Source organism: Pomacea canaliculata, linkage group LG2 (assembly GCF_003073045.1).
Source record: "Pomacea canaliculata isolate SZHN2017 linkage group LG2, ASM307304v1, whole genome shotgun sequence".
Classification (NCBI taxonomy): Eukaryota; Metazoa; Mollusca; class Gastropoda; order Architaenioglossa; family Ampullariidae; genus Pomacea; species Pomacea canaliculata.
Genome location: NC_037591.1, coordinates 18,290,826 through 18,316,254, shown reverse-complemented (window position 1 = coordinate 18,316,254; position 25,429 = coordinate 18,290,826). Strand labels below are relative to the sequence as shown.

At 40.5% G+C, this 25,429-nt stretch overlaps 1 protein-coding gene across 1 annotated transcript in view; it reads left to right on the top strand.

Moving 5' to 3' along the window:
* Window positions 1–15,579: 15,579 nt before the first annotated feature.
* LOC112556578 (atrial natriuretic peptide receptor 1-like) overlaps window positions 15,580–25,429 on the top strand; it is a 143,643-nt gene continuing 133,793 nt past the window's right edge. The window contains 1 exon segment of the mRNA XM_025225719.1: window positions 15,580–16,853. The gene's annotated coding sequence lies outside the window, so the exon portion shown is untranslated.

The following is a 25,429-nucleotide window of genomic DNA, read 5'->3' as shown; positions in this document are numbered from 1 at the left end:
TCATTTCGTCTTTGTTGTGGTTTATGTTCATCAAAGGATGATAGGCACGTGGTGTCCCGCCTGCGAGTGTGTGTGTGTGCGTTCGTGCGTCTGTGTGAGCGGTTGCGAACGTGCATCCGGCGACGCTGGGGGCGATACGCGACGGTTGCGATACATTATTTGTTATCTATTTCTAGTTTCTTATTTTTCGGAATAATAATTATACTATTTATTCACACATTGCACGATTAGACTTTTTGACTACATTATATTTGAATAAGACATAGCAAGTCACAAACTGTAACATTCTGTTTTGCACTGGCAGCTTGACACCAGTTTGACTATTGATATCATTGTTTTTCCTTTGAGATGCAAAAAGATATTATTTAATCTGCTATCAAAAACATCAAACGTGTAGAGAGATATCAAAACAGGACATAAACTGTAGGTAGTTTACGCATGCATACGACTTGAAAGGAGAAATGATAGAACTAATTTTGATCACATTTTCAGAAGTACAACGGGTTAAACGTTTGTTAGGGTAAGAAGTACCCGATATATGAGACCACTTAGAGTACAGAGATTGTAAAAGTGTAGACATAACTGGTATAGACAGACAGGTATACTTCAAATTCAAAAAGGCTCAGGCTAAACAATGTAAGCATAGAAAAAACTTAAGTACACTATATAATAAACGCAAAATTCCTCAAGCAATGGTGAATATATAGAACAACAAAGACATACACTGGAACATTAGTTCTATTTTTTTCTGCATTTTTCTTCTCTTGCTCCTCCTCTCCCATCAGTCAGTCACATAGGTTTAACCATGATTCCAGTTTTTCTTTGATGTGTTATTGCCTCTCTCACGTGTGATTAACTCTCCTTTCTTTCTTTGCTCTTGATTGTTGTCTCTTAATGGTCATTTTTTTCTTTATATCTTTCCTTGCGATAACTTTTAATGATAGCACGTTTATGTGACTGATGACTGAGCACTACCAAAGACTTTTGATCACAGTGAAAATATTCACAATAAAAATGGTTAAGTTATATCGTAAGATGATCAGGCCTTACAAAGACAAGTCTTCAGGCAGCAATATAAAAGAGTAAAAATTAATAGGAAAAAATGTTCAGGCAATATTCAGAGAAAAACCGATCGTCAGATCTCAGCGTATGCCAGAAAGCTGAGCTGGTAGCAAGAACGTCTTGTGACTGATGATGATGATGATGATGACGATGATGATGATGATGATGATGATGATGATGATGATCTGTGCTCCTGGTCACCAGTAGATAAAGAAGACCGATTTAAAACAAAAGAGTAACAGATACACAGTGGTATCAAACATGCAACAGTAACACAAACACATAGTAGTAACAGAAACATTGCAGTAATATTGCAGACAACACACAACAGTAACAGAAACATAGTAGTAACAAACAAACAACAGCCACAGAAACAATAGCTTGTGCTTCCTTCTTTTTCCCCCACTCTTCCCGTCTTCTAACAGAGAAGAAGGAGGAAGGCAGACCCCTGGGGGCTGGTTCTTACCTTACGCAATAGCAAGCAAGCAAAATGTCTAATAACCTCCCAGAGGGCAGATAACTCTGAACTGCAGGCGCCTGCACGTCAACTGCCAGAAATCTCTAATTATTTCTCTACATGAGACAAGCATGAAGTGATCGAACGACGGCGTTTAAGCAACCTTTGACCTTTCAGCAAGAACGAAGACATTTCTTCTTGTTATGTGACTTTTTTGGATTCTTATTTTATATTCATTTCTGTGACTTTTTTGCCCACTTGCAGCTAACAAATTCATTTAATAGAATTATTGACACGCTGGCTGACTACATTCCTTTTTTTATTATTTCTGTTTTCTTTAAATCTCGTTATTTCTGTTTTTATTGATCAGTTCTTTTGTGGTTGTGCTATTTTGAGTACGTAGTGTAAATATCCAAAAATATTTTTCATTTATGTTGTTATTATCAATTCCTTTCTTTCTGTATAATGTTCTTTATGTCTCTCTTTTATAATTATTTAGACTGTAAATTAAAAGATATTACAGCGGATACAAGTACGGCAATTTAGTTATTTAATTAATTGAACATGAAGTGAATTTGATGAGAGACACGACAGAAAGTTAACCTAGAAAATGTGACCAGACACACCATGATATTATTTTAACAATGAAATTATGTCTCACTGACAATGCGGCTTTGAAGCTGAGGGAATGTTCCTTGCTGATTAAGTACACGAGTCTGGCAGTCGCGGACTGTACATCATCAAGCGCTTCATTACAGCAAGCAACCATACCAGTCGCCATCTTTCCTATTCTTCTTGAGCAGACTATGCCTCACAGGGAACACAATGCCGTTTATTTATTTAAACATATATTTGTAGATTAATGTAAAAGGTGCCTTGTGAAATTAATAGCATAAATTTTGCCAGTTAATCAAATGGCTCCAGGGTCTGAAGGAAGACGCAGGGATTATGTCTGATGTCTGTCTATCCAGGACACCCTGCTTTGCCCGGGTTGATTTCTGCCGCTCACTCTTCCAGCTTTATTTTATTTGACTCAATCTCATTTATTCGCGGCTTCAGTGAAATGGTTTACTCGATCTCTTTCCTCCGAACTGGTTATGTTCGCAGCTCATTGTTGGCGGCAGAGGCAGGATGCTGCGAGTGAAGGCGGAAATAACAGTTGAAAGTTAAATGCTGGAGCTTGCCAGCCAAACGACTCTTTCACTTGCTCACCTCCATCTTCTTTTCTTCCTTTTGTCCTCGCACTAACTGAAATTAGACCAAAGAAACTGAATACACAAGATGCGACATCAGGAAATTTCCGAGGTAACAGCGAAGCGAGCGCCACCAGGCGGAAATGACGAAGGCCACTAACGCGAAGCGTGGAGATGGTGGAGCTTGATTATCCGCGATAATTTGTAATTTGCACTAATTCCCGTTACAGATGGGCTGGTAACTCGTCTTTCAAATTTGCACCGGATAAAGCAAGGTCTATTTTCACAGAACTTACTTAACAGAAATAATTATTGCTTTCTGAAGAATACCGATGCTGAAAAATGTCGTCTGCTACGCATCGGTTTTATGATTGCATCCATAATCTACCGCATGTAGTGATAATAAATTCTTTGTTACTACCTCGCATTTAATATAATACGCATTTCCAGGTAGATATTTATTCATTTATAATTTGTCTAGGGCTTATGATTTGTGTACAACACTGTCGATTGTAACTTGTTTGAGTCATGAACAAACGTAGTGATCAGATTTTTTTTACATACAGCCTTCAGGTATAAGAAGACTACATGTTATTCTATGGAGTGTATGTGACCACTAGGTACAAGCGGTGGGTGCAGAAGACATACAGGGGAGAGATGTAGGACTGTTAAGACTTAATGTTACCCGTGTTGGATCGTTTTGGAGAACTCGCAAGTCATGAACACAGTTGAAAAAAATAAGCTAGACAGTCAATGTGATGTCTGAACAATTCTCTGTCTCTCAAACACCCAAGTACAAGAATGTAAATAAGTGAAGACTAAGAAATTAATTCTTATAAATGTGCTTTAAACGTCTCTACTATAATTAAAAATAAATATTTCAAAAAAACGAAACAATACTAGAATATCACAGTGAATATTCTTCAAACGTCTATCAGTGTAGGTGGATAACTCTTTTTTTAATTAGTGCAGGTAATGTCTGTTGTTTGTCAGTGTCAGAAAAATAATTAACGTCCACAAAAAACAATTCAAAGATAATAGGTACAGACTGAATCATCTCATTGTGATAGTAGACACATTATGGAGCTGCTATTTGCTAGAAGACGACACAAACAACAACACATGCAATTATTTCTCCCTGAATTAAAAAAAAATATATTCCAGGTCGTTCTGCGCAGGGCGGTCCTTGCTGTTTACAAGTAACATTTCTCTTCATGACTCATCCTGTTCTGTTGATTGTCTCTGTTAATATATTGTTAAAATTAAATCTGCTTAGATTCTTATGCTTTGTCAAAATTAAAATATGTGTGGCAAGTTACTTTACAAGATTCAAGAAAGCATTTAATAATTGAGATTACGAGATGGAAAAACAAGATAATAACGTCCGATAGCAAAACTACAGGTAAAAGTAAAGAACTTACTATTGAGATTTTACTTTACAAAATGAGTTCGATGTCGCATCATTTCGGATCAGGTGTCATAAAGCTCCGTTTTTTAAAAATGAACGGAAAGGACTAGAAAAAAAAAAGAAAACGAGTGAACAAAGAAAGAAAAAAAGAGAGGAATTGATTAAGGGAAATAGAAGAGAAAACGGACAGAGGGGGAGAGAGGAAGGAAGGGTTAGAAAGAGCAGGAAGGAGATCAAGAGAGAGAGAGAAGTGAGGGGTTGGGAGAGAGAGAGAGAAAGAGAGAGAAAGATGGACGAGTTCATCGAAATTCAAAATGGATCGACGAAATATCGGTCTAACTCAGGCCTACTTACACAGCCGTGAAGGTGTCTAGGGGACAAAACTCCAAACACATCGACCCAGACTTGTAATAAAATGTAAATTCTCAGGACTGGAAGCGGTTTTCAAGAGCTCGGCTGCGGTGACAAGTGGTGACCCTGCCGAAAAACGAGAGCAGACTGAGCAGACTCTTGGGAATTGAGCTGAATTGAAGAGTCTCTACTAATGTAATTCTCTGGCCAGCTGGCAGTGAGACTCAGCCCCTCCCCCGACTCTGTCCCTCAAGACCTCCACCTGGCCTTAGCCTCTCCCTCGTCCCTCCACCGTTCCCCTTCCGTCCAATCTTACAGTGCAGCACTCGTAGGGACCGAAACCTTCACACGAGCATTTGAATTAAAAGGAAAAACAAATCTGATAAAGAAGGTTCTGCTGATAGTGCTGATGACAATGAAATGAGTAAAAAAAAAATTAAAAGCTCATTTTATGTAGAATGTACTCAAGTTCCAAAACAGATCATGCCCTGCGCCACGTGGAGAGAGTGAACGTTTGAATTAACGGCTTGGCATCCGATACAACCAGCAAATCCTGTTTTCTACAGAAAGAGCTCATTACCATGTATGGTTTTTACAGACAACTTATTGACTGTGACATCACTGGTGTTGACAGCAAATGTAATTGGATGTAAAGTTGGCTCTCTGGGGACACAGAGAAAAGAAAAACAACAAACTACTGTTGAGAAATTTCACAACAAAATGTTTAAAAGAGAGCTAATACTTTAAACCATTTAAAACGCAATGTCCCTAGCGACTTAACTCATTTCCGTTCTCCCCACAAAGTAATGAAAATAACAGCAAAATGGCTGGTGTGAGAGAAACACGCAATTGTACGGGAGGTTTACAATCACAATGGCGGCATTCTATGCGGCATTTCAACACCAACTACTGTATACCCGTGATAAATAAATGCTTGGTCTTAAGTTAGCTCTTTTCAGATCTTAACGGATTATAAAATCTGTTATGTTTCACAGTTCACATGATTTAGAAAAAAAACCCACAATTATGATCATCGCGATAGATGTCGCGGTTTGACAATACATTAAAATATAACTTGTTTTCTTCATATGGAGAGTGTCAGGTCACATTTAATGATTTTATGTATCTCTGTAACTAATGTCTCAGTTTACCAGAAAGATAGAAAATATTTCCTGATAATAGAGACATTGTTATTATCGCTGTATATGTGTCTGTCCTCAGCTTCCAGTGTTATCCGTGATTCTCTTCTCCAAGTTGCCACCCTCTCCCCTTCCCTCGGCTCATTGTTCTGGCCCTCCTTCCCGAGTCAGAAAGAGGTCGTGTGACGAAGAGGGCCGCTGTGCGGTAAGAATGTGTAAAAACTGCTTCCACAATATCATCTCACTACACCAAAAGGAGGGAAGGTGTTTTACCAACTTTCCCGACCAGAAGCTCGGATAGGTCAGCCTGTAACTCAGGGCTGGTGGCTCCCCCCTAAGGACGCTCACATGTACGACGAGGTCGTTCCGGGATCTCATATTACCAGACATCCAAATAATGACAGCTACAGCCACGCTATTGACAGGTTACTGATGTGGTGGGAATGGTAAGTAAACTCCTAGACTGAGATAAATGTTTTAGGAACAATCCGCAATGCTCGAACCTGATACAGTTCTGGAACTTGAGTTCATGTTCTAGAGAATAGCTTATGCTTCAACATATTTGTGATTTTAGAGAATTTTTGTGATGTTGAAAATGGTGAGTGATTTTGTAACCTTGACATGATGCTGACCCTTGTCTGCAACGCTCGTCACACAAGAAACAGTTGTCTTGTCTGTGTAAAACAGCGGGAATGTAGGCACTAGTGAGTTAAGGTGTTTTAACAAGTACTCTTAGTGAACTCTGTAAACATCGCTTACAAAATATTTTAAATTACAGTTATGGAAATGAGAAACATTTGAAAGTAAACAAAATCACGATTACTTCAATCATCTACATAAAAACGAAGTAAGAAAACACCTTACGATCAAGATAATAAAGTATGACGAAATTATAATAATCGAGAAGCCGACTGTGTACCAGCACAATTGCAAACTCTTTTTGCTTGTCGGTATGTTTTTGAATTTTCATTGTCTACCTCTTCTGATATGTCACTGTTTGTTTCCTAAAAGCTGACAGGACAGCGATCTCATGGGGCGTGACTTTAGTGATATTCTCTGAACTTTGACACTTGCCGACAGCGTGAATGTGCAGGTCTGTAGACACAACACACAGCAGCGCAGGCGGGATATTGAAGAAAGGCAATCAAGGCATTTCCTGACTTAGAGGCAAACCCCTAATTTGCCGTAAATTGAAGCTGGGGGATGTATATAAAAGATTTCTTTTGAGAAGCAAGTCAAAGTATTCCTGTTTTATTTCCCACGCCAAGTACCAGAGATGGCTTCTGCGTAGTCAGGCGATGGCGGATGCTCTGTGTTGTAGTCCAGCAGGAGCTGACCATTGACACAAAACTCTTTTGACAAGAACAGTCCACATACTACAAACCATTCTTAGCAGCAGTTGTAGTGTACACATGCGCTGATTTGCTTCCATCAGTTTGACATACAATGGTACTCTGTTGTACGCAGTACAGTAAACAAACAACTCACAGATTTCGGCCAGTTATAAGTAGAGGTGTGACGGGGATCATTGTAAATTTTCTTTCCTGGCAAATCTGTCGAAAGTCACGAGCAGCATCCTATCTGAGAGCGAGACAAAATTTCTTTACTGTATGGTCATGAACCGCATTTCCGCTCGCATATACTGTTGTTGATGTGTTCTTTGCTGAAATTCGGATTTTACCTGTCATACGTCAGGTGCTGACGGCCACGAAGATCAGGCGTCAGCTATCGTCTAAGGGTTTTGCCCGTAGGACACATCACTAGAGTTCATGGCCCGATACGAACAAGGCCATAATGACTCCACCATTGCTTGGGACTAATGCACACTTTCAGTAGTTTTTCAGACAACGTGTTATAAAATTACATCATAAGTCAAAGGGAAAGACATAGGTTATTACCTCAGAAATTATTTTGACTTGAAGAAGTCGTAGTCTTATATTCGTCATAAAAGTTATGGGTGCATACAATTATTTAAAGAGCGAAATTTAAAGGATTTCAATTGTTTGCGGCAATGACTGTACTAATCCTCAAGCAATGTAAATCTATAATTTCTATGTAACCTAGTAAAAATAATAAGGAAATTAAATATTTACCTGAAAGGTAGCGTTTAATTGGAATAACTCGGAGACTAATAATTGGCAGAGAAATTATATGTCTGCTCAATTTCTCGTGAAATATTTTAGACGCTGCCTGAGAAATCTCGGCATTAAAAACCAGCTAAAACCTGGCAGGATGCGCGCCAATCATATATATAATTCCTTCTCGACACATTTTCTAATTGCTCTACTTCTTCATTCTGTCGTCGGTAGTGCTGGTTCTTGCAGTTATCCAAACAGACCAAGCAGCGGTCTGCCCGCCTGCCTATGGGCGGCAATCGCCGGCGTCTGCAACTCGCTTGGGACGCGCCTCCAGTCCACTCGGTCGTAAGTGAGATCGAGCATCAGGCAGAGCTGGTGGTGCCTAATTGGGTCTGTCACCATCAAATGAAGCAGGTTAACCACCTTTCTGGGGTAATCTTTCTCCTGTCTGGGCTCCCTCGCTTCATGGTCATCTATTTCTTACATACTTCTCTCTCTACCTCGCTCATACACGTTGTACACATACATATATACCTATCAAGAGAGAGAGAGAGAACCGCAGGGCAAGAGATAGGAGTAAGGGGAGAGGAGGAAGAACAGACTAATTAGCGTCGAGCACAGTTTTACCTTCGCAAATTATAATTAAAGACTCAGTCACCTACCTTTGCTGACGTCAGAGATTTAGCATAAGGTCGACACGAGAATAAATCTTAAAACTAAATACATTTCAACATTTTGGTAAAGGTAGATGAAATTTTAATGCAGAATGTACACTTTTATCCAATATGAACTCAAATAAATAGCCCTGTCACCTGTAGTCAGATGAGATTTAACACAAATAGATACCGCTGCAATCCATATATGATCCAGATAAGATACTATTGACTACATATAGGAACTGTAAGCAAATGTAACAATAGTGCCAGCTGTAAGCAGCTAGAACACTTGTGGATGCTAGTACACGTAAAGAAGGCAAGTGACCAGAGGCAATATAAGTGATAACATGTTACATTGATACATACAGACATGGCACTATAAGTGATAAAATGGTATTATCATAACTAAAACAGACAAGTCATGGTAGCCAGTAGACATCTACCTTTCGAAAGCTAAATAACAACAACAATGGGAATTTATCTGGCGCTTTACAATACAGTCAAAGACTAACTCAAAGGCTTTACAAAGAAAAAGTATAAACGCACAGAAAAGGAATGAAGCAGGAGGCAGGGTTGTAGACAAGAGATGAGAGGAAGTCCACTCGTGTTCGCTCACGTGGATCTACAATCCAAAGCAGCTGGAAAAATGTTGTTTGGAAAATGTACCGCAGGGACAACTGCAAGGCCTTGGAGAATTAATCCAACAAACGAAAGCCCGGAGTCGAGATGGCGCAGGTATGGCGGTTGGGGCTCAGACTCAGTCAACAGTCCAGAACTGTAGCAGGCGACTGCAGTCAAATCACAGTTTAGCAGACAATAAAGACGAAAATCCTAAGGGCACTACAAGAAAAAGTGAACAAGGACATCTAGTCCCCACAACCCTGGTAAGGCGAAAGGACATCACTCTTGTTCCCATTGCCACATCTACTAGTGTAAAGAATTCTACGTACATCTATTAGATGCCTGGAAGGAACGAAGGGCAACAAACAAAAGGAAAGGAAGGAGCTGATGGACTTGGTGATAGTTTGCTTCAAATGTCTGACATCAGATCTCACAGTCATCTCCCTTTGTCATGGCAAGCGGTTGGACGTTCACAAGTCTTTTACTTTCTCACTTTATCCACGCTGTCTTACCTACTTTTTAAAAGGGAAGAGATTAATATCTTGATTTTTGCAGCTCATTTACTGTGCAGGTCCACGCTGCAGCTGAGTTTGCATGCAAGTATTTTGTGAGGCATTTCCTTCGAAAGCTTTACAAAGTCAAGATGACAGGCTCGGTCACGACATTTCTCGTCCACGCGATTTGGGCAAAAAAGGCAGAAGTCACAAGGGGCTTAATCAGGGTAATAGGGAGGAGCCTCGATTATGCTGATCGCCAATGACAGTTGTCCTGGGGAAACTGTTACTCAACGGCAGAGAATTTTTAGTTGTGCATTGCAAACTGGGTGTTCGCCATCAAAACATGCATTGAAATCGGCGGAAATTACATGCAAACAGTTTCAGTTAGCAAGCTTTCCGCTAAATATATTCCTGGCCAGCCATTCCGCAAGATTTTGAAGCCTTTGAACCCCAGCCTTGAATAAAAGCTATGTTTATGGTCATTAATATGAAAGACACAAAATTGAGCTTTCACATTTTTATGCACTTAAGTGGTCTCGTGAGCTTTACGAGTTGGTAATTTACAATATTTTTTCTAAATACCTTTTTCCATACTTTTCATGCTTCCTTCCTGTCGTTGTCTGATGTGTAGTTACGTGTACTGCAAGTGTGCATGGGTGGAGGCTATATTGATATGTATGATTAGTGCATGTCAACCTAAGTTATTGTCCTGATTGCCGATATCAACTTTTTTTACAGCCGTCACGACTTTTATGTGATCCATGCTATCTTTTAATCCCCGAGGTTATGAGTTCCCCCTCCAGAATTCTAAGTTTTATAGGTATTGTCTTAAGAGAAAAAGTAATTTGCACTGGAAAAACTATCACAACCATATCGCGGAACGTGCATTACATAGCTGAAAAACTACAGGGAGCGAACATTTTTTTCAAGACCAATAAAAAACACCAAGGCGCACTGAGATATAATTGATCTTAAACGATCAAAGTTAATTTACCGAAGAAGTGTTAAAATTAGCTGAAATATTCCAATGTGTTATTGTTATCACTAGTAAAGGTCAATGACAAACATATGCTGTTCGAAATCATGAGCTATTCATTATTTATTTGTGTTTGCGTGTGTGTGTGTGTGTGCATTTGTTTGTGTGTGTCTATATGTATGTGTTCGTGTAGATATGTGTATGTTATAACTTGGTTGTGTGAAAACAAACGGTAACCTTTACCCTAAGTAAAAGCCAACACCACACTCAAACCATATCCTTAACCAGAAGCCAAACCCAAAGGCTAACACATGCAGGCACTAGCGAACAAACAGTGCAAACTATCTTCAGAAGAAATTAACAAACAAAAGTAAATAAACAAAAACTAGAAAACGCACATATAAAAGCACCTATGGAAAGAACACTGACTTTTTCTGTAATTTATTCATCTAGGGTAAAGTATTCCAGCAACTGTAAATTTGTCAAAATTACATTACATGTCAACATTGCACAATGAAAACTGCAATGAAAACTAAATGTCAACATTACACCGCGAACTGCACCTTTACAACTGTAAAGGTATGTTAACACTTCACCGTGAACCTGTGCATCAGAATTACACCGATTTTGTCGAAGGAGATGTACCACACCTTGACGCACCCTGAAAATAACCGAGTGTGCAATGCTGTCCTGTATCTGGTGTTATCGTGATACGACGATAGCAACATTGAGTGGCAGCAGGTATTACAGGGCTAGGATTAGCAACAGTTAGTTTGCTGGCTTGTGGGCTCCGTGATGGAGTAGTTGCCTGTTACATAATCCGTCAACGTCAAAGGTCTCTCCCGGGTCTTGTTGGCGACCTGCAGCTTGACCTGACCGTAGAACGTGGCAGTTACCTGGTCAACCGCCACACGAGCATGGAGTGCTCACAGGGATGGAGTGCCGCTGTCGCTCGCGAACTTTACCTCCAAACGACACCTGGTGACGTTCGCACACTGCTGTACAGAGAGTTTTATAGCATTCACCCCGTGTCTCAATAACTTGACCTCTCCTAGCACTCGAGGAGTCAAGATCTTTAATTTAGGGTCAAACAACGATGTACCTTCTTATGTATGAAGCCTGTCGAGGTTATGGCCTGATGAGTTAGTGGTCTCCCTAGTCTCTTCTACGACCTGTTTTTTTTATTTTTTAAAGATACGGTTCGTTACTCGGTTACGAGCCTTGTCGAGGTCTGATGTTTCTTTGGTGCTAGGAAACACCAAGGGATATAATAATGAAAGAAGAGGAAGCCATAGCACTTAGGCAACGCAAGCAACTCAAGGAAAAGCCTGTTGTTACCGTAGCTACAATGCGATGCCCAGACATTACTTCATTTTTTTTTACCCCAGGGTATCTTTGCCACTGCTTTATAACTACGAATACAGGGCGAAAAACACCTGCGGGGTCCAGACAACACTACTCTCGCTTCACAACTAAGGTTCCTGGGGTAGCCATGTCATGTATGAACCTGCTGAAACCTCTAATGCAGATGGACTTTATTTCATTTGCTTATGTTTATTCTGTCTGCATTTGTATACACCAAAGACGTGAGATGTGTGCTTGGCAATGGTCGTACGTGGAATGATCATAAAAGCTGTCGTCTGCTGACGCGGACGTAAAAATCAAATAACGATGCCATTTGTTGCTATTTCCGGCTTTATTTTGCGTTAGTCACAGAACTGAGTCTGGTGAAGGCATCGAAGGTTCTACCTGTCTCAGGGGACACATATCATAGGTCACATGTGACAAATACCTGACACCAACCTTTATTCTTCTTTAATCTGGCAAAATCTTATTTTGGGAACGGTTAAAAGAAATACTCGTTCGTTTGTCATTCAAAAATCCTTTTTGATAATGGACTTTTCGAAAGATTTCATCAAAAGACAATAGTTAAAAAAGTGAGACGATATTCACAAGTGACACATCAGAGAACTGTAGGTGATCAGTTCTTGCTATCCTTGAAATGTATGTATAACTAATGAAGAACAACTTTGTTTCAGGTTGTCTTATTTAATTCAGATACATCTGCTAAGTCATCTGTGGTGTTTAATTTAAAAGCGGACTCGAGGTCAGAGAGAAGGTGCTTGTGTGAAGACGGGAAACTAGTGGAGTATCTGACATTGTATCTGTTCGATCGTACTCTAAAGAGGATCACGTGACCAGAGGCTTGACCCCGGAGTAGATCACGGAGACTCGTCCTATTGACGTGCGAGCGGGCGGACATGCAGAAGTCGCATCGACTACCAGACAAAGTCGCACTGAAGATGTGTGGCGAGCCACTCTGATTAGTCAATCGTCTCATCGATCAGTGGCCTCCAATAACTGCGGAGAGCTATGTTTATTAACAAATCTTCCTGTCAGCGAGAAAGGTCGAACTAGTGATGAACATAGGAGTTCATGTTCTTTTTTTCTGTTTAATACCAGAAAATACAATTCTCGTCACATGACGAGTACCACTGACCCATTTTTTGGGACTAGATTTGCATATGGGAGCAAATTGTGTAATTTCTGCCTCTCGTGAATCACAGACGCCTCCATAAGAAATGTGTAGATATTATTGAATGTTAGGAATAAACACTCAAAATAATGGACGACAGCGACCAGACACTTTTCTGGGATTACTTGTTGGATGAGAGGTCAACCTTGTGACTTTGAATGAGCAAGTGCTGACTGTACAGTTACCTAGTCCCTTTACATATATCTGTTTCTAATGTCCGCTGACGCAGAGAAAGTTTCATCGTGGCTTTCAACAAAATCTTATCTGCGTTTTGCAGGGAAGGTTGAAGAGAATTCCGCCAGCCCACGACAGGTTGGCGCTAGTTTGGTGTTTACCTTCAGCGAGCTGGCCTCTCTGTGCATCTCGCCATCCATCACAGTACGGTTGCCTGCTGTCGTTGCCTCCTTCTCCCTCCCGGTCTCGGTGCTGCTGTTGCAGCCGTTTCCCCTCCTACAGCGCGTGCGTGAGTGATAAAGCATCCTAGGCCCCTGAATGGTCGCGCGCTTCTCCAATACGACTAATAGCAGCGACACCTGCAGTACAGAACTCCGCTCCCGTGATGCTTTTATTCGTATTACACATCATCTCCATATCGCATGCATGCTGGAGCAAGTATAGTTTCTCCTTAGCGGACTGTTGAAAAGCCTGTTGCTACAGGCAAATGTGCGTGGCGATGAAGACAGACTGTTAATAATGTTGTTACAAGTTTACCTACATTAGCAGAGCAACAACATCAAGGTAGCGCCAGTTGATGTAAACGCTATCGAAAGCAGATGGATGAAGTACGTGGTGAGACGATAACAGACAAATTCAGTAAACGATGGTACATAAGCTACCTAAAGAAAAGCAGAACCGGTCATAGATTCAAGGAAAAGTATGATGATGAGAGAGAATTATTGCAGCAATAGTAGGGCAATGGTGTGACGCATATATAACAAATGTGCTTTCTCTACATATGTTAACAAATAGATGAAACAATGTGTAAGAAAAGGGCAAAAATTGTTAATCTAACAATTTACACAATTATGTCTGACACTGGTAGCTGCTACACTGAGCATTAAATACAGGTGTAACCAGAAAGTAACTGTATTCTAGGATAATCACAGTAAGTATAAAAGATAAAGAAAGATACAAAGATAAAGAAAGAATTAAAATAGCAACAATTCTTACATAAGAATAAATATAAATTTTTAAAGCGCATCATCCCACAAGCTATGGTGAATTTGAAGCAGTTACATTGGGTCGCACGAGCATACACTTATTCACATCATCGCATTTGAAAAATTTATTCACCATCACTCAAATCACGACTACTTTCTCAGTCTCTCTCTCTTTCTCGCTCTCTCTCTCACACGGGAGACAATCTGTTCCGTATTTTTGGAAAAAAAGATGATATGTATAGGAAGTGTAAAATGGATGAATGGAGAAATAAAGCCGGCAACCTCTGTGGACCCGTTCAGAGAGTCAGTTCACTTGACAGTAGTGTTCATGTAGATAAGGGATGGGGAAGAGGGGAAATGGGGCCAGGGAAGGTTGAGTGCGACTCATACTCGCTAAATGGTGAGTAGGTGTGAGCTGCAGTGAATGTGATTCCCTGTGTCCCCCATCTCATCCCGTATCCTTCAGACCTTGCTGCAGATTGTTGTGATGGCCCTGCCACTTTCTGGCCATTACGGGCCGAATTCTACATGTCGCCATTCGCTTACCTCCCTTTCTGTAGTCGCCTTCGTTTAACCGATATGTTCATGCATTTGGAGAATCGATCCCACTCCTCCCTTCCATCCACTCGGCGGAGTGATTCCTCTAGGAGACCAGTTCTTCCCAGAATACTCCCCTAACGCCAGGAACAGTGTCGCTTCCTTTTGAAAAGTCAGGTCCATTCCGTTTTGTTGGCTCCCTTTAAGAGTTGTGGCGGCCACTTTAAGGAATTGCTTGATCTTTGTCTCTTAGTATACAATCTGTTTTTCATGAAATACTGACAATCATTGCTGTAGACTAGTCATCCAATATTTTCATTTGCTGTATTGTGTTTGCTGCTTAATAATTATCATACCTTAATATACTAATGAGTCAACAAGGTTGCTGTAGTTAAAACATAAACACGTACATACACTAACGAACCCACGAATGCTCGCACACACTCACTTTCTCTGTAATGAACTCACACACGTGAAGCTCAAAAGCCGGCAGACTCATCGGGTGGAAATTCTACTCTTTCCTTCGTCCTGTCAGCAGTGTTCCATTCATAAGTCACCTACATAAAATTTCTCGAGACTTACTAAAGCATCCTCGTCTGTTTTCTGGGAAAGTACAGCCATCAATCACACTTTTCATGTGCAACATTTGGACGAGGCCAAAACTCGATGAGGGCTGGCCAGAGAGATAGCACGAGAGAACTGTGATAAACATATGAATAAATACCTTCAGTCTGGTAAGCAGAGTGAGATATAATGGGAGAAAGAGTTTAGGAATAGAGAGAGAAAGGGAAGAAGAGAGAAGTGTATGAGAGATAAATAAACAGCAGTACGTTGGTAAAAATAATGTATAAAAAATGTAGATGACACCTACATGGGTTGGTGTTGTAAACAGGAGATCAATAGCAGAATATGAGACATAAAGTAATTTCCCTTTGGATGAGACCATTAACCATGCCCTAATATACGGAAGATAATGAAACTTTCACTGAGCTCATCTAAACATAATGATCCAGTCATTCATTAAAGGCATGAGCCATATATCATGACAGGAAAGCAATGTCCCCTTATGCTTCATGAGCAGATCATAAAGGCGACTCCCTCCACCTCGGGTTGATATCAGCACCACTCGTGGCCAGCCACAGATCCCTGGCCCGTTAGCGCCTCCCTAACGACGCAGTGCGTGCTCCCAGTGTAGGTCTTTCTTAGAGGATGTAACGAGAGAGGTTTGCCATCGCACGCCAGTCGCCTCCCCTGCCCAGCCGGCTGCAGGCCACACGGACGGTGGAGACGGTGAGTGGCGGCATCTGAGTCTCTCCTCTTGCTGTCACGCTCTCTGGCGCGAAAATCCAAGCAGTACCGCTCAGCATGCTAGCATGTCAAAGTAAACAAACTAGCGAAACAACGGACGTGATTTACGCTGGGGAAAAGTAAACAGGTGAGAGTTGTCTTCCCCACCTGACGGTCACCACGCTGCTAATAACTCGGTGCTCGCTTTGTGAAGGCAAGCATACAACAGCGATATCTGGAGGTATACAAGTGTAGGCATAAGTGTCCGTAAAGCAACACATATTGCTCCAAGTGCACGGTCCTGACTAAGGCAGTTTGTTTAGAGAGCGCTGGGACCTAGAGACAGGTCAAGTGGCCGACCTGGGGAAGACAACCCAGCAACACAGGCATGGGGATTGTTGATATTGCTGTACTGCTGGTGTTTTGTTGTAGTACAGCATGGATATTGCTTTACGGAGGCTCGTGTATGGCTGTTCAGCAGCGTTGGTAATAATACTCCATGACCTGCACACAGAACAAGTCACTCACCTGGATTGATCATTGGTTGCCAGCCCTCGTGACGTCATCACACCTTACTGTGTCCGTGAGCCGACTTAACGATTTTATTTACTGTGAAACAAAAAAAGTCTACACAGAACTGATTTCCTAAGAGCGGTTAAAGGACATAAGACACTTTCTTCTTTACAAGCTGCAGGTGAGTGTTGGATGTGTTGCTCTCACTGGGAGCGTTGCTCAAGCAACTACACTGAAACCATTAAGCTCCGTCTACTTAGAAGCTTCTGGCAGGAGCTGGAACTCACAACTGCGGTGCTACTCGGCTGTGATGACCAGGAGAGAAATTTGTTGTGAAACGATAGCAGACGACACACGGACATCAAAAGCTTCACGTGCTGAGGTTTGTTTATATTTGCTGTATCTTATTTATTGTTATTGATGCTGTTTGAAATTTTTCTAGTAGTTAAAAGAAAGATCGATTTGAAGAAGTGTTTTTCTGATTATTTCTAAGTATGTTTGACGATCTAATACTAACACTTTTGTTTTCATTAAAAATATATTTTATATAATAAAATATGGATTGCATAAAAGTTCTTTGTTAAAAAACTGACCGACTGACAGACTGAGAAAGGAAAAATTCAGAAAGTAATGACAGTATAGTCTATCTTATAAATAAAGCCGACTGTCAATATGGCCGTGGTTGTGTGTGTGTGTGAGAGAGTGTGGTTTGTTAATAACTGATCACATCTACATCGTTTGTCTAATCCTCCCCACATTCAGCAGCAACATTGGTTGTGTGCTATGTAACGTATTGTCTGCTAGTCGGAAGATATATACTTTGGATATTTTCTGCATTCTGTTACCGCTGGCTCCAAATAAAAGAATACTGCAGAGAAGAAATTACGACACATACTGTGAAAAACAAACGTGGACAGCGGCGTGATTTGAGTATCTATAGCAGACCTGGGCAAACGCCGGCCCGCGGGCCGGATCCGGCCCGCCTCCTGTCTCTGACCGGCCCGCCCGCTGGCCGCCCACCAGTAAATATACTATATATACAGTATTGGGTAAAACTGAGTTAACTATATTAGTCCGGCCCTCTAGAACCATTCAAGTTTCTCATCCGGCCCCTTGGAAAAATTAATTGCCCACCCCTGATCTACAGTTATCTATAGAGTATCTATGATAGGGAGGGCAAGAGATGTGGGAACGAGAGAGTCGCTGGCAACATTGCCACGTATTTCCCCTTTTAAATTGAATGTTTTATGCTTGGATGAAACTGATAATGTTGAATGAGGCCAGTTTACTATGCAAGAATGTTATACGATTTATGAAAAAAGTCATATCAGGGCCACGGATCAGGGGGAGGCATTGCTTTAAGGGAAGACAGATTTTAGCAGATTCATTAAAAGGATTGACATACATTATGAACATATTGTGATGGAAATTTTAAGACTGCTGTTTGGTATGCACATAGATTTGTAACTTATTCACACACATTTATCTGCCATTGAAACTCGCTTCTGCGAGGTGTCTGGTTTCAATATTGTCCATTCTGGATCATTGCCTATTGGAAGTTCTACAAAATTCGGCGAGCTGCAGTCATTACATGCGGCGACTTGAATGCGAGAACCTCTAGCAAAACTACTGTACATACTGACCTTACAGCAGACCTACTGTTCCAGAAGAATTCATACTCTGTCAGTCCCAAGACCAGACTTTAAACGGTTATGGTAAACTATTGTGAGGATTTTGTTTTGGATTTAACCTCTTCATTATAAATGGAAAATGCGATGGTGACAAAAATGATCATTTAACATACAGAGCACACTGGTATAGCTATGCAAACTATTGTATTCTTTGTTAGAAGTGTTGTATATTTGTCAAGTAAATGAATTGTTGATGAACGTTTTGAGTAGCAGCATCTACAATCGGTATGCACCTTATACTCATGAACGGGTATGCACTGATAACAGACCAATGTTATCGAGAAACATGGTATCCTAAACTTTTATATATATTTCTATTTACCTTCAGTCCTCTGAGCCTTTAGAAAATATATACAGAGGTAAAGCCATGATTTTACAAACGCGAGCATGACAGTAAGGAGCAATAAGGTGTCGAGGAGTAATAGAAGGAATGAATGGCTCAATAGGGAATATCACATGACAAAAAGTAGCAAGAAGATCGCTCTTTTAGTTCAGGCAGACGCACACAGAAGAAAACCTTAGATCTTATGTTGGAAAGAAAAAGATGTACAGAAATTTAACTTCTCTCAGGAAAACCCATTTCAACTTAGAAACTATTAGAAACGTAGAAAATAGTATGAGTGACTGAGACATATTTTGATAAGCTTTAAAACTTTTAAACCCCAAAAAAGCAAACTAGTATACCAATGGAGGAATGGTACAATTATTTACACAATAGACCTTATTTTTACGCAAGTTTCAAGAGTACAGCAACACTTACGAAATAAGAAATTAGCTGTAGACTTCATAGATTTGCAGAAAGCCTTTGACTTTTTTCTCTACATTATGGCAAGTGCTGCGAATGAAAGGGTATCTAAGCGAACATGTCTCGTGCTTTAAAGATTATTTACACGATCCTAAAGGCACGTGTTCCTTAAAGAGAAACTCTCTGATTTCGTTTTCTATCTCCTAGGCCTGAAACAAGGAATTACCACCCAGTCGTATATTCTTTCTTTATTTAAGTTTTAGCACAGGATATTGCTCAAAGTGCTAAACATGACATACAAATTGACCCTGATCTTATCGAAATCTTCAGTCTAGTGTTTGCTGATGATATAGTATTGCTTTCTGATATTTCCATTGACCTTTAAAATAAGCTAAGTGTTGAAATACTAAACCTTACAATAAATCTAGTAAAGACAGAAAAAAGATGGGCATTAAGTAACAAGCCAGTCAAAGTATATATAAATGCTAAATACTAAAACCAAAATTAACATTCTGCCAGATTCCTTTTGTAGCGTTTGTATGGGAATTTCTTAACTCTGGACTTATAGTTACAGATATACGTGACTACCTCGGAGTTAACTTAAAATATTCTCTTTATCAAACAGCGCAAAACGATGAAATACATCTTGTCCACTGTCACCATTTATATGATCTTATCGAGACTAGATATTTTGCCAATTCAGTATAAAACCCAATCATCATACTCTACGCTGACTAATTTTTTGGGTTTTTTTGGACAAAGATTCACACCTTAACTGTCTTGATAGATAGCTTTATCACAGCTCTAAACGTTGTAAGAAAGTTCATTTAAAATGCACTTAAAATGTATCTCTTGAGCTATTTTCCGCTTCAAATCGTTGTTTCTGACAATAAGTGAAAATGTTTAATTACACTGTTATGTTGACTGTAATACTGACTATGATACCGAATTATGATAAACTATACTGTAGTCATACTATAGTGATACTGTATTATGAGAAGCTATACTTTAGTCACTAGGCTCCATGTTACGTACGAGTTGAACTCATCATCTGAATTTGCGATCACGTGGTCGGAGTCAATAAAAGCTCGTTTGTTCCCTCGAAACTTTGTGCCCCGATTGGTGAAGATAATCTCTCATTCCGTCACATTAGGGGTCGTCAATAGTACGTTTCACTATTTCTCTACACTAAAGCCGCGTATGACTCAAATGAAACGACAACGAAAAGTTGACGATAGCATTAGCTGGAAGAGTTAGCATAAATCTACTCTGTCGAAGCTGGGTAAGCTGAGTGAATACGATATGCCAGAGAAATGACCTGCTACCTGAAAACACATACACACACTCACGTAAACGCACGCACACGCTCGCACACAGTGTACATACAGCCATACGTACACTGCCTGCTGACTCGCTAAGATGGCCGACGTATACTTTATCTAACGGCTAAAGTGAGAAAAAAAAGATAAGCACCACGCCTTTGGCAAACACTTTCGTTGACAACTTTCATAACAGGTAATCAGAGTCTTTTAGTCAACCCTCGGCCACAAGTCGCCAGGAGTGTTTCTGCAAACACAGAGGGCGCTGCAGGTCCCGTTGCTAATGCGTGGCTGTCGGTTTGGCGTTGACCAGTGGAGGCTGCAGGCTATGCTGCCTGCGCACCATCGAGCTTCGTCTTTATATGAGGCCCGGCTCGGGCTTATTTCAACGAGATGTCAGAATCTTTTGATGAGGAACTGAGGATGTCTCGCCCTTATGTCTCTTTCAGCTTTGCTCATGCGCACGGGCATTAGATTTGCTTTTGTCCTTCCCTGGAGGTAGACAAAAGAAAAGTTAGTGTCACGCGTGTTGATGTCACTATAAACCTCGGGAAGATTATGTTTGCAGCAACAGTTAAGGATTGTTTATGTGACCACACATCTTTGAAAGCTTATTAAAGACCAACCTGAATGGTTTGCGGTTTTTTTCAGATATAGGGAGATATCAGGCGATATAAAACTAACCTGTAAAATTCAGCCTCCAAAATCCATCCGTTAATTATCTGCTACGATTCGCATCTCCGATCAAACAGCGCTGACAACAGTGTACTACGTCACGTTGGTACACCATTCACAACATTGCTTATAGTCAACACCAAGGGGAGAGAGAGAGAATGAGCGATAGTCCGTATTACTTGAACGCTGGCAGTCTGCATTTCTCGTGGTTCTGAAAAAAAACCCCGCTACTTTAGCACGAGAAATGCAGACTTTCAACGTCCGAATAACTTAAACAGTCGTTCTGATTGGTGTTGATGGCTGGCAATGTTGTGAATGGTGTGCCAATGTGAAGTAGTACACTGTTAGTGTGACGTAGTACATTGTTATCTGCGATTGTTGATCGCAGGTGTGAATCACGTGCTTTACTAGCTGATAATTAATTAGCGGTTTGGAAGCTAAAATTTACAGGCTAGGTTTATATCGCCTATATTTACCGATATGTGAAAAAAAAACACAAACCATTCAGGTTGATCTTTAATATTTATATGACCGTCGGTATGCACCAAGGCAAGTTTATTAATATTTATCTGATTGACACATGTGCATTTCTGTGTGTGCATGTATATGTTAGAGTGCTTGTATGTGTGCGTGTATGCACAGATGCGGCAACTTTGCCTGTTACTTGCATGGGGACAAAAACCTGTGACATACATCAGAGATAGATGGGAGAGCAGACAGGGGAAAGAGAGACAGGGTGGGGGAGAGAGGGCGGGAGCCTGATGGACCGCAGGTCGGGTGGGTGGTCGCCTGGGCGTGGTAGATAACCAGACAGGGAGACAAAACAGACCCTTAGACTGGAGCAGACACGCAGTGTGGCTCATACAAGGCTCGACTAGCCGAGGTACATTAGATATATATTTATGTATGCAAATTTGCATCGACTTGTCCCATGGTCTCCGCTCGCTGTTTGCTTGACATCATGCCCTTTTTATTTGCATATCTTGCCATGAGATTCCATTACATCAAATAGCAAATTAGTCTTAAGGTTTTCTTGCTCGATGGTCCACAGCCCTCGTGGTGGCATGCCCTCACACCCTTGATGAGACTGGTCAAGATCAAAGCAAGTCAAATGAGAGGTGCCGGCGGATACAGTCGGTCCCTGGCAGCTGTTTCGAATCCTCTCACTCCGTGGCATTTTTTATGGCCAATAGATGAGCGGGAATTTCGTGCATTCACATCTCTTGTTATCACTACTAAGTGTATATAATGTGACGGCTTTCAGGCACTTCGGTCCCTTTACCCCCAAATTTCTTTTATCTTGCGCAAAATGTACATCTACCACCACTGTTTCTTTCTGCCGCTGTTTGCTTATGTCTGCATGTCTGTATGTCTGATCTCATCATGCCGGCTTCGTCTTGACTCTTTAGTTTTAAATTATTTATCACTCCTGGAAGACGTTTCCTGACTTTTTATTCCCAAACTCTATCATGTAGCTTCCGTTTTCCTAGAACTGGCTCAATAGGATTTATTCTCTTGAGCAGCCTCTGATACCGTTGAGCCTTATCAGTAAATTGACATTTGTTCCTTGTGACAAATCCTAGAAGGATATAAACATTCATATTCTTTAAGTTTGGTCAGTCTCAGATTGGTGTCTTTGTTTCCAGTAACCACAAAAGACCGAAAGATCTTTTCTTTGTTAAAACAACGACACAACAAATGCACTAGAAACCTTAGTTTTGAAACGTTTGTGGAAACAACATGCCACTCACTGAACAGAAAACTTACCCTATAATAATTCAGCAGCAGCAGCAGCAGCAGCAGCAGCAGCAGCAACAACAACAACAACAACAACAACAACAACAACAACAACAACAACAACAACAACAACAACAACAACAAACCATTTATAAATATGTCTGTGTCCTAGAAAGTTAATCTTCCATTGGACTGGCTGCTAAAATATTTGTTGTATTTCGCAAATTTCTGAAAGACTTCTTAGCAGCTTCTAAGAATTAGGTCCGAACATTTTTTAAGCGAAACATCCACGAAAAACAACACCAAACACGATTGCTAGATTAGGAAGTGCAATACTTGTTCATAATTCTTTTCAAAGCACGGATCATCCGACCCGGAGAACTGCCAGAAGGACAGATTTATAGCGATGGAGATTTCATGCGATTGCTGCTATTGTGGCTCCCTTTTAAGTCCAGATACAATTGCCTTGAACTGGAAGTCCCGCCATGATGAGAATGACACTAAAAGGACTTGCTGAAAGGCAATTACAACATGAAAAAGGCATTGAGTACTCAGGAAAGACCCTAAATGTGCTGTACAAGATCTAATTGAAAAGGAAATATCACTCTGCTGCAGTGCAAAAGCCACATCCGGGCATTTTCATTTTATCTCGTTACACGAGTCTTTAAAAAAAAATGTGCGCAGATGAATTCATTCATTCACCACACGGTTCGTAACCTTGTAATTTCCTATAATACCTAGGTCGATTTGCATGTAACAAAATAAATTTTATATTGAAAGGCAGCCACCATCCTTCCCTCCCATCCCACACATAGAGAGGGCAGGGAGAGAAAGAGAGAAAGAAAGAGACAGACAATAGGATATGTAGTGTGTGGTTACAAGATGGACCACACTGTTCGATGCTTTTTCACGTGTTGCCGTTGCTTTTTCTTTTACCGCCGAGAGTTGGCGTGAAGACGTACCGTCCGCCCTCGCCTACCATAATGGACTGGCAGAAGCCTGTGTACTCTCAGTCGCTAGTTTGGAGGAAGGGATAAAAAACAGTAGATTCCACAGGCACGCGAGACAAAATCACATAAACTACAGGCACAGTAACAACTAGGTGCAGTGCACTGGCCACAGGATTGGTCCACGGCACACCCACCATTAATAAAAAAAATAAAAAAGAAAGTTCGTGTGGCCTCCAAGTGCGATAATCCATCTTGTCGAGTAGGGTAGTAATTTCTACTTACAGGTCAGAAAGCGGAAAGGATGGGCAAGATATAATGATAAATGATGCTACCTCCTTCCAAAATCATGGGACAGAAAAAAATCCGCACAGCTTTCATTATTTTGGTCTGCTGCCTGGTATGGGAAAATGCGATCAGATTGCCTTCCATTTACCTAAGGTTATTATACTCGCTTCATTCTTTTTGTTCTCTTTATTTTCCAAAACATTTGTTTCCATAACATTACCCGACTCCGTTAGAGGTTTTTACGTTTCAATAATCTTTTCATGATCCTTTCTTCTTTCCCTTGTGCTGAGTTTGTCCCTCTTTACTTTATGCTATTTTATTTATTAGTTTTACTTTTGCAGGTTTCATATTTCCTTTGCATCTCGAGAGTTTGGTCCGTTTCATGGCTTGTGTAGCAATATTGCTGCTATCATGTTTTTTGACAAGTTTTTATTTTATTCGTTTTACGCTGAAGTGTCAACAATGTTTACTACATATATTATGAAAATCAAGCCGGTTTATTTGAAATTTGCTCCACAAGTCAGCAGTAGTCACCAGACTGCTTCGTCAGGTCTTTAACTCATCGTCTTTGCTTCATCTTGATCTCTGCTTGAAATTGTTTTTGTGACCTCTGGGTCGTTCATTGTGTGGGAGCAGGCGAGTACCACATTCAGAATGATGTGCAGCATCTCGCACCCTGTGACCCACACCACTCAGACCTACCCGTAACTCTTTGGTGCCAAACGCTCTGTTACGGAGGTCACGTGCGGCGAGGGCATTGGCAGTCTGGTGTGAAGGTCTGTTGTAGAAATATACTTTGACATCCAACTGGCTTGTAACAACACTTCTTGAGCCACATGAGCTATCTGTTAGCTACCTACTTAGGTGACATATTGAACCTGGTATTTGTTCTGTAGTTTCTTGTTAAGTTCTGACAAAGAAACATCTTCACAACACACCACTTATTTTAAGTTGTCTATTAGACAGAAAATATTTACGTTTTAAGAAGTTTAAGATATTTATAAAATATAATACACATTTACATCAGATAGTTTCTGATGATGACATCAGATAATTTCGTTTTATGTGTTGTCTTTTTTTACAACTTTGTGTCAAATGTTCAAGACGCACACACACAAACAACGTAGGTTCCACAGAGATATACTGTTCTCTAGATTTATTATACCTGGTACATGCACTGATAAAGATGGATGGAAGGTGATGGATTAACAGCTTAAACAGTGAATAAAATAATGAATAAATGAAGAAGAATAAGCAGCTGCAGCGAAGTCAACAACATGTTGGATTTTGAGAGTGGTAACACACTGAAGGTTAAGTCAATGCAGAGATAAAGATGTATGCGTCACAACGAGAAATGAACCCTAGTCACATGACCACAGGATGACACCATCAGTAGTTCTGTTGAGTTATAAACGCTCTTATTTGACCAAAGATCACTTCCTAGCAAAACGGTTACAATGTTCATTACAAGAAGAAATGAGACATATATTTTATACTCATTAAAGGAAGGAATGAGATAATATTTAATAAAGAAGTTTTACATTTTAAAGACATTA